Here is a 10,823-nt window from a genome sequence, read left to right on the forward strand (position 1 = left end):
TTCCCTTGCCTCTATTGGCCCTCCTTTACTTGGTGCCTAAGACCCTAGGAAAGTGCATTTGTCTTGGACCAAGATGGAGGTGCTTGGGATTTGGGACTGATGCTATGTCAGTAATGTTTCCCCACCCCCCATAAATCCTTGTCACATGCACCTAAATCTTCCTAAGACAAGGTAAGCATTTGGGAAAAATTATTTTATTATTTCATGGGGATTTTTCATAGGGTACTTCCTAGTTTTATAAGGTAGGTGTCTAGACTCCTTGTAATCATAGTCTTAATTAGTAAGCATATATATAATTTTTTTGTATTGTTTCTAAAATAGTGACATAAGGGTCATGGGATTTATGAGAATCCTTCCTTGTAAATGATTTAGGACTAGATGTTTTTTCTGTTTGAGTACTTTCCAAGTCAAGATAATTTTCTATGATTATGCTATGCACAAGATTCTAAGAATATTCTCTCTGACTAAAATATTAGACAGTAATGGGAGTGGATTTTTTTTTCCAAACCCCATACAAATTCTAGAGGATTAAATGCCACCTACAACCTTGCTTACTTTTGCATTTGGACTATGTATTCATTTTCAAGCTAGTTTTCTCTAAATTCTACTATGGCATTTTTAGTGAACATATTTAATGATGTGATGGTGATATCTAACCTAGGAATTGATTAAATATTGAAACCCAAATGATCTAATCTTCATACACACAAAATGAACTATTAAAGTATGGAAACTTTCTTCCATTACATAACCTATGAATTTACAATGCAACATCTATATTTTGAATTGATCAACCATATCTATAATATTATTCCACACAACATTTATGAAATATTTCTACCACATGATTTACAATTAATAGAAGAGGAAGGATCTCATTATGTAACTTCTTCATAATACATCAATCTCATAATTTGGATATTTCCTTACATGTAAAACATATACAATTTTCTCAATCTTCCCCTTCACAATTTCAAACAATGAACAATGATAAACAAATCTCTTTTACATGACAATAAAATAAAAATGAAGACTTGATATCAAACCACATTTGAGATGACATGGAACATTGGTCTCTCTTTGCACACTTGATTTTTTAAAACTTTGTCAAGGGTGAAACCCTAATATCTTCAAGGAATCCATCTTCACCAACCTACATACCCACACAAACTAGGAAACATAGAGGCTCACCTCCCATCCTAGGCTTCTATAAAGCCACCCATTGAGTAGGGGAAACCGAGGTCCAAATGGGATACACACATACCACATTTGATAATGCATGAGGAACATACAAGAAAAAACATAACACTCCCTTCCAAGGTTTACACATTGATTCATAATTGGAATCATTATCACATTGGGTGAAGGTGGACTCTTCAAAGAGGAGATGCCATAACCAAACATAAGCCTCATATTGCAATTGCATTTTTCCTCTCAAGGCCATCATAAACATCTCCTCCTTCTTACACACAAAACCCCTTGTTTCTAAACAAAGGCATATGACTTCAATGGAACCCATACTCCATGAAAGAAAGAACATCTCCTCATCATGAGATAAATTTTCTCAACTACAATGTTGAGCCCAACTAATCCCTTCACCCAATGCTTCTCTTTCCTCCCAAGGGTGAGTGAAGCCTTCACACCCATGATCACACTCAACATCCAAATCAAACAAGAAAATTTAAGAAATAAACCCAAGAAATTTACAAGAACACAATAAACATTCACACCATCACAACTCAATGCTAGATTCTACAATACAAGATTCACAACACATTGCATGAAACCATAACAATTACTCCATATTTGTAGATTAACTATACCATACTAAAAGAAAGAAATGAACATGGTTTGGAAACACCAACCTTGGTCCAAGCTAAAGGCAATGACAGTTGTTGTAGAGCTCCCTTAATCTCCCTCCATACCCTAACTATCTCTAAACTTAGAGAGTGGGTGAAAACCCCACTAGTTTTTCCAAGACTCTCTAATAAGGCCTTCCTACTAACTATTTTAGCAAAGACACCAATCCACTTGCTCTTACAAACTTGTTTCCCTCTAAATTTTCTATATTTGACTTTGTGGAAACATGGAAGAAAATACATGTGACAACTCCAACTTTGAATTGATGGAAGAATGTATGGGTAAAGGTCCCCCCCCCCACCCACCCCCCCCAAACACACACACACCCTAGGATGTCTAGGTACTCACATGGTCAAACTCAGGTCCCTCACATGATATATTATCATACGGGTAACATATTTTCACCCAAAAGACACTTTGGACCACTTAATGACCCCTCAAAACCCTAGCCAAGTCTAAATTTGAATTTCCTTTGATTGTGACCCATCGTACTCCTATTCAAGTGGGCTTACTTACTCATTAACTAGGTAATTAGTTTTAGGGTAAAATGCCACCATGACCAAAACCCTAAATGACATGTCAATTACACACAAAATTCACAAGTGTTAAGTGACACATAAAAACACATTCCACATCACCATGACACGTCCCTAGAGCATCTTTATGATTAACATTTCCACACATAAGAACACTTACATTTATGAAGCAAAATACTTTCACAATGAGGCTTTTGAATCTTCCAAAGATTCACCTTGTTTCAATTGTGTTCACATAGGTTTGGAACTTGTTTCCCCTAAGAATTTCCATGGTTCCACTTCCTATATATCATCAATGCATATAATTTTAATTTTAAAAAAAATTCATATTAATAAAATTCAAATTAAATTTCCTTCCCTAATCATTTCAAATAAATCATTTGAGATGTTAGAGTCTCAAATATGCATATCATAAACCATCATAATAAATTTAACATTTATCAACATATCACATTAAGTCATGAAACATCTTAATCAAATTAACGTTTCACATCACGTCATAATCTAATACTATTATGTCATAAAACTACATCTGTATGTGTTTGATCATCCCATACATAGAATCAGGTTCTTAGTACATATCATAGTTGTAAACATTGCTAAAATATCAAAATCAATAGATGAAACAATCCATTGTCCATCTATATCTCAAATAACTATCAAAATATCAAATTCTTGAATATCATAATGCTAGTAAAATGTCTATGCTATGATGTGTTAGGGCGAGGCCTCACACTTTTTGACTAAAGAATTTGGTTTCTTATGCATACTTGATATTAAAATTTATAATGAATAAGCTTTTCATTTTGTTAGAAATGGGAAAAGAAATATGTAAATAAGCAATACCAGGAAAGAATCTAAGCAAGTTAATGCATGAAAGATATTACCATAAGATAGGAGAGAGAAAGCTTCAAGCTCCATCACCATGAGACAAGATATTTGAAAAGGGGAAAGCAAAGAAAACCCCTTGTGACATTATGAATGAGGCATGAAAAGCCTAAGAAGAGAGCGAGAGCGAGAGAGAGAGAGAGAGAGAGAGAGAGAGAGAGCAATCACTCATACAATAATTGAGAAGAGGAAGAAATCTCATAAGAAATGAGAAAGGAGTGTCTTCTCTTAAATAGAGATGAGAGAGAGGAGTTAGAATATAACTCCCATGTCTATGAATGCCACCATTCATAAGTGTGTGAGGCCAAGTGTGAGATTCCTCTTAAGGAGGAATAATCTAAATTATAAATTACAATAAATATTTGTCCTCACATATTCCACTAGAGGACAAAATAAGATGTAGTGGAAAAAGGACAAAAAAGAAATATATTAGGATACCTTGGCTTATATCCTAATATATTATAAGAATAAAGAAAGGAGGTCTAACCTTGGTTTATAAACACACCAAGGAAAGATTACAACTTCTAATACCCCCCTTTAATCTTTACTTTGGGTAATTATATCAAGGGGTATTAAACCCATAATTTACAAAAATCTGCAACTTAATCTTCAATATGAAGTAATTTGATTGTCTTCAAGCCATATGGTATATTTGCAAATCCAAGAGAATTACATGAGTCCTTTGAATGTGATCAAGTGGAAGCATAGACACATCTTTATATGTGAAAAATTGAGAAGGTTCCTTGATGGATCACCTAGAAAAAAAGGCGAAGAACAAAGCTATGATCTAGCTATATTGAACTTATACCAAGGAGTCACCTAAACTTTCCATAATACTCATAAAGAAAATTTTGTTTGAACAATTATAATTTACTAAAAACAATGACTTTGATTTCTTTTGATCAATCATTAACAAACAAAAAAAAAAAAAAAAAAAAAAACTCCCTTTGTTTAAAAGAATTATCAAAAAATAATAATTTTTTTGGTAATAAAACACCCTTCTAATTTAAATTTAGAAAAAAAAACTATTAAATTTATAAATTAATGATAATTGCAAATATATAAAAGTAATAAAAAAAAGTAAACTAAAAGCCTTTCCATTTATAGTAGATAGCTCTAGCATAGAGACTATCGCGGTGGGGGGGCACCACGATGCCATCGAAGATATCCTTGAGCACGAGAAGAAAAAAATTCAGTTGAGCTCTAATGAGGGTTTCATGGTGCAAATCATCACACTTTACAGCCTCACCAAAATGCCATACCAAGCCATCAAAACTTTCCATCAGCTGCCTCAATCTAGCATCAAATTGCTCAAAGTCTTGTTGAAAAACATATTGAAAGCATTGTCCCCACCTCCAACAGTCTTATCACTGGGCATCTGTGATCTTCTTGGTGTTCTTAGTGGAGTCTATGCGCTGCCTCAGCATTCACAAATTGCAGAACACCAGGGGACCTCTCCACACTGCGCACCTAGCACCCTTGGCCTTGCCCTTAAACTCTATCCCATATCTGTTGCCCGCGCACGCTAGGCATGGTGATAGCTTTAGCTACTAGATGCATGCCATGATCTTCAAAATTCTCTCTGACCTTTGCCTCTCTGATGAGGATCCCCCTATTGGTATGTCATTGTAATCTGGGACTCGAAGGGCTTGGATGTGGGGATTGGGTATCGGACGATCGATGTTGGAGGGGAATGGGAGGAGGATGAGGAGCCAGTAGTGGATGGGATGAGCTTATGGATTCTTCGATTATATTAAAGATCAAAAACATGGAATTAAGTCCCTGATCCAGAAGAAACAAAGAAAGCCCAAATTAATTAAGCACATTAGCGGCGACAATGATCTCCAAGATTTCTCCCATAATCTTGGCCTGTCGAGCCCTATTGTAAGTAATAAAGAGTGACTTAGTGAGATCTTCAGCATTGTCACTCGTGCTGGTCATGGCATTCATACGTGAAGCGAGCTCACTGGCAAGGGACTCCTGAAGGGCACGGAGGATTTGGCTATTCAGATAAAGCGGCAACAGGGCATCCAAGATTTGAACCAGATCTTGCTCAAATTGTACGACAGATGAAAACTCTGAGGTGGGAGTCCTCACGACTTTTCTCTCCACCGTCAATTTACCCTCTTTGGTAGTAAGCCTGAACATCTCATCCTCTGCAGCATCCACACAAATGCCATTAATGTCACAGACCTTGCCCCTTGTTGACCTCTTCACTAATGAAGAGTGAGAAGACATCATTGGAAATCGCTTGAGCCTCCTTCATAGTTCTATTAAGAACAGTGCAATGATTCCAAGAGCAATCGAGCAATGATACAAAACACAGTGCATGCAAGGCATGCAGAAATAAAAGTAATGATTAAGCAATTAAAAAAATGCACAAAGAGAATGAACTATCATTCATAGTATGACATGAAAAGGTAAGGAGTTAGAAATAATAATTGCAAAGAGAATATTCTAAACCTGCAAGAGACAAAATTAGAAATTTAGAGAGTGCAGTTTCAAAAAAAAATTGATTAGATAAAAATCGATATTAAATTTTTTTAGTTATAATATTAGAAAAGAATTAATATTATTATCAAAATGAAAAGGATAATATATGAGATTTTGATTTATATGAAATGATAAAAGATAATAATAATAAAAATTTAGCACAAATTTTGATAAAGGAGATTTAGAATAAACTTAACTAACAAAGTAAGGGGAGGTACTAAATTTTTTTACTAAATTAAATTAGTTTAAAAAAATGAAATATATTAGAATAAACTCTCTCAACAATATACTAGATTGTACTAGAATATATTATTAAATTAGGAGTGTGATATCTTTAAATTTATATTATTTTATTTATCAACAATATATCAAAACCTACACAAATTAGAGCAAACAGGAGTTAATTAGGTTTGGTGGTAAACTAGCCAAACCCCAAAAAAAAATTCAATTTCTTCCAACTTAAGAAGATTAAAAGGGAAATTAGTGAAATCTCTCTGAAGAGTCTCCCTCAAATTGTACCTTCATGCAAACACTCAAAAACAAAGATTAAACTGCTCTAATACCATGTTAGAAATGGAAAAAGAAATATGTAAATAAGCAATACCAGGAAAGAATCTAAGCGAGTTAATGCATGAAAAGATATTACCATAAGTAGGAGAGAGAAAACTACAAGATCCATCACCATGAGACAAGATATTTGAAAAGGGGAAAGCAAAGAAAACCCCTTGTGACATTATGAATGAGGCATGAAAAGCCGAGAGAGAGAGAGAGAGAGAGAGAGAGAGAGAGAGAGAGAGAGAGAGAGAGAAAGAGAGAGAGAGAGATCACTCATACAATAATTGAGAAGATGAAGAAATCTCATAAGAAATGAGAGAGGAGGGTTATGTCTTAAATAGAGATGAGAGAGAGGAGTTAGAATGTAACTCCCATGTTTATGAATGCCACCATTCATAAGTGTGTGAGGCCAAGTGTGAGATTCCTCTTAAGGAGGAATAATCTAAATTACAAATTACAATAAATATTTTTCCTCACATATTCCACTAGAGGACAAAATAAGATGTAGTGGAAAAAGGACAAAAAAGAAATATATTAGGATACCTTGGCTTATATCCTAATATATTATAACAATAAAGAAAGGAGGTCTAACCTTGGTTTATAAACACACCAAGGAAAGATTACAACTTCTAACAATTTTTCTAAGTGTATCTATTTTTTTTTTTGCTTGATCTATGTCTTCTGTATATTGCATGATTGATTAATCTCTACATATTTCAACTACTTATTTAAAACAACCATTTCATATTACCTATTAGTGTAGATATAGACCAATACTAGTTTTCCCTTCCTTATTGGAGTCATGGAAAATATTTACTGGTCAAAATACCTTGTGGGAATTATATCTCTCACAAACCCTTTTTAGGGTTATGACTTCATTTTTTCTATGTCCTTTGATGCTCTGGTTTCAAACTGCATAAATCTGACTTATTTTGAAGTAATAGTGATGAAACTTATACCATCATTTAAATATAATAGATTTATTCTGACCCTAGTAAACTCTAACCATTCTATTTTCCACACATTAGATTCAACATGCATTAGGTACAAATAACACACTTATAAATGTAGGGGCCCAAAACTATGAGAGAATATCTTGAACACCTCTTAAAGGTGTCAATGGTTAGCTCATTGATTCTTGTTACATATATCTAGTTTCCAAATGCATCCCCAAAATGTATTACTAATTTTATCCCATGCTTTTGTGAAGGCATAGTAGCTCGTATGTATATTTGTGCTATGTATGAATAACTTTCCAATTTATCTGCCTCTCTCATCCACCAAAACACATCCATCATGAAATACATAAATAAAATCTTTAGGATTTGATCAAATTCAAAATTTATGACAATAGATAAAACCCAAAAAATATGAAATCTTTAGGGTTTAATCAATTGAAAGAAAACAAAAAACTTATGAGAAAAGATTGTACTGTAAGAACTGCTTCTTGTGGGTTGCCTGGGATTGTAGAGGAAAACCTTTGCACTACAATATAAATATGAAAGCTAACACTAAATATGCACTTAATAGAAATTGAGTACGAATTCACTATATTCCTCTTATGGCTATGATTAGAGAACAAAACCTTTGCTTTCAATTGCATTAATCTAGAGACCATTTTAGGGGAAGCTTCCAAAAGTAAAGATATTCCAAAGGAAGCTTACAAAAAAAGTTAAAGAACTTCCAAAACTTGCAGCTAAATTTCTAAAATTTAGTTTTTAAAAAAAAAATTAATTTTTTTTTATCATTATGATATTACATAAGAAAAATTGGGTTTTCACATTGCTTTCACCAATGCAAAATAAGATAAATCATCTTTTTTAATCATTAAAACTAAACATAAAAAATCAGCCATAATTTAAATTTTTTTTTTTTTAATAATTTAGGAATGATTGGTCAATTATACTCAAATGAAAAACTTGAAAAGAAATCTTTTTTATTAGTTTACTTGCCTATAAAAGGAAATAATAAACTCAATGCACATTGCATTTTATCATTTTATTTTCTATACTTTTCCATCTACTCCCGCCACCTATGAGGGTTATCTAGAATGAAGTTTGTTGGAAATATTGATGGCATGAAATTCTAACTTCTGCTATAATATTTGACTTCCATCCTTCAGACTTAGAACATAGCGACTATTGTTTTGTTGAATTTTTGGACTTTTTTTTTTTTTTTTGTATTAAGTTTCTTGTAGAAACAATATTAAAACTTTGCCTTTTTTTCCAGTTGTTGTCATTCCCAAAATTCCTAGGATAAAACACAACCAATTATTATTATTATTATTATTATTGTTATCATCATCATCATCATTATTGTTATTTATCTTTTGTAATATATAAAACCAAGTTTTACTAACACCTTGACAATTAACAATTTATGATTTGGTTATCATCTAGTTATGTGTTCAGGACACCTTGACACAAGGTTTTTGAGGAACTGTTATGATCCCTAAGTGTCTTAAGGGTCATTGTCTTAATCATGGGAAACTCCCTAGCGGTTGGATTAGAATGAGTAACATTGCTCCTTGAGTACTCAATTTATGATTGTTCAACTTGACAATTAGAGTGTATGTTCTGGAACATAGTTCAAATCACAATTTTACTTCTTATTGCCAGGGTATAAATATATTCTTGTCTTGATTGATTGTCACAATTACTGAGGAACATGTTAGAATCTATTTGTACAATGTATTTGATATATCACTTGCAAAAATAATGCACCCTTCTTACATCAATGTAGATCCAAATTATATGACACATTGCTTTAATCACTAGTTTATGGAAGGATAATGGGGTAGGCTTATCTATAATGCTTTAGCTATAAATAGTTTTGGGGATATATATATACAAGGATCTTAGATATACTTGTAACATAAGTAAATGTGTACCATTATTGTTATGTATACCAAATAATGGGTAGCACTAAGTACAACCAATCCTAGGTCAAGTTCATGAACAAATATGTGTATTGAAGGAGCTGAATTAATAAAACCCAATATCAACCACATCTCCATACTAGAGGGCCTAATGATATTAAACTTCTAATAATGTTTATACATGTATATATAAAAAAAATACATTTAACTATGCAATATAAGAGTTTCTTATATTAATACTTAGTGTTGTAATGCCTACCTACCGAAATTCGATATGGAAATGCTAATAGAAGTGGGTATAAAAAATTCTATGTATATCATGCAGTGCATGAAAATCTTAGCACTAATTCACTTCTATCTCCGTTTCCATTGTAAACTAGTTTGAATAATATATCTATGTGTTCACATTTAGGATGTTTCTTTATTCATTACATAACATCACATATTCCATTGTAACACTAAATATTTTATTTATTAAATGTTTATTAGTGGTTATTAATAGTTATACCTATTTACATAAACTATAATTCTATTGCACCTCAATCATTTGACCATATTAAACTCTACAATGTAACTAGAAAAATATATTATTTTTTAATAACTAATTTCTTATTACATTTAAAAGCTTACCAACACCATTTCATTAAGCATCCTAACAACACAAGAAAAATTACACTAATTAAATTAGTCATACCACTTTTAGCACTACCCAAATAAAGTAATATAAATTTTCTATTACTAATTACCAATTGCTATTCTCCTCATTAGTTAAGGAAATAAAATAAAATCCTACTAACACACTAATTATCCAATTAATAACTAAATTACCCCACTAACTTTCTTTCCTAACCTTATCCTACTGACTTTCTAACATCTACACTAACCACAAATTAAGCTCCAACTAAAAGTCCAACAACAACTATCCACTAACACCTTTTTTAATATCAACAAGGAAGTCTACTAATTAAACTACTACTAACCCTAACCCCCTTCAAATCACATGAACCTTAACTTAGCTCACATGATTCTCTTGCCACAAGTTTAGGGCTAGCCAAGAGGGTTCATATCTCAAGCTAAGCACCTAGGGTAGAGTGTTAGGCCGGCCCTTCCCATGTTAAAGATGGGACATGGTGAATGAAAAGGGTCAAATCCCAAGTTGATCTTTTGCCCCCACCCAACGATTTTTTTGGAAAGAATATATATATTTAAAATTATTTTTATAAAAAGGTAAAGTGGGATCCCTTGGGCATTTAGAGTTGTGGCCACATCTAGGGATAAGCCAACCCCCTTATATATATATATATATATATATATATATATTGATGTGACTGCGAAGCCAAATCATAGGATTTCTCAATGAGTAGTCTCCTTGATAGATATAGGTTACTAGTGAATGAGTCTATAGTATTTACTTTATTTCTTTTTTTTAATGTGTCAGATTCTTTGAAATTTTTCTAAATATTATATTGGCTTGTAATAAAAGTTTGACTAAGTATTCTTTTCTCTTTCTCTCATACAAATTCCAAAGAACAAATGCACACCTATAGGTTTGTTTGTCAAGCTTGTTTAAACAATAACTTATCCTAGTTGAACTCTCTCATTCTTAATTATCA

The 10,823-nt window shown here is 32.6% G+C and overlaps 1 pseudogene; it reads right to left on the minus strand.

The window, feature by feature from the left end:
- Nucleotides 1-5,096: 5,096 nt before the first annotated feature.
- LOC149579955 (ATP synthase gamma chain 1, chloroplastic pseudogene) lies at nt 5,097-5,550 on the minus strand (annotated as a pseudogene).
- Between the last annotated feature and the right edge of the window lie 5,273 nt (nt 5,551-10,823).

Source organism: Cupressus sempervirens, chromosome 1, assembly GCF_028749045.1.
Source record: "Cupressus sempervirens isolate cs-2001-9-10 chromosome 1, ASM2874904v1, whole genome shotgun sequence".
Lineage (NCBI taxonomy): Eukaryota > Viridiplantae > Streptophyta > Pinopsida > Cupressales > Cupressaceae > Cupressus > Cupressus sempervirens.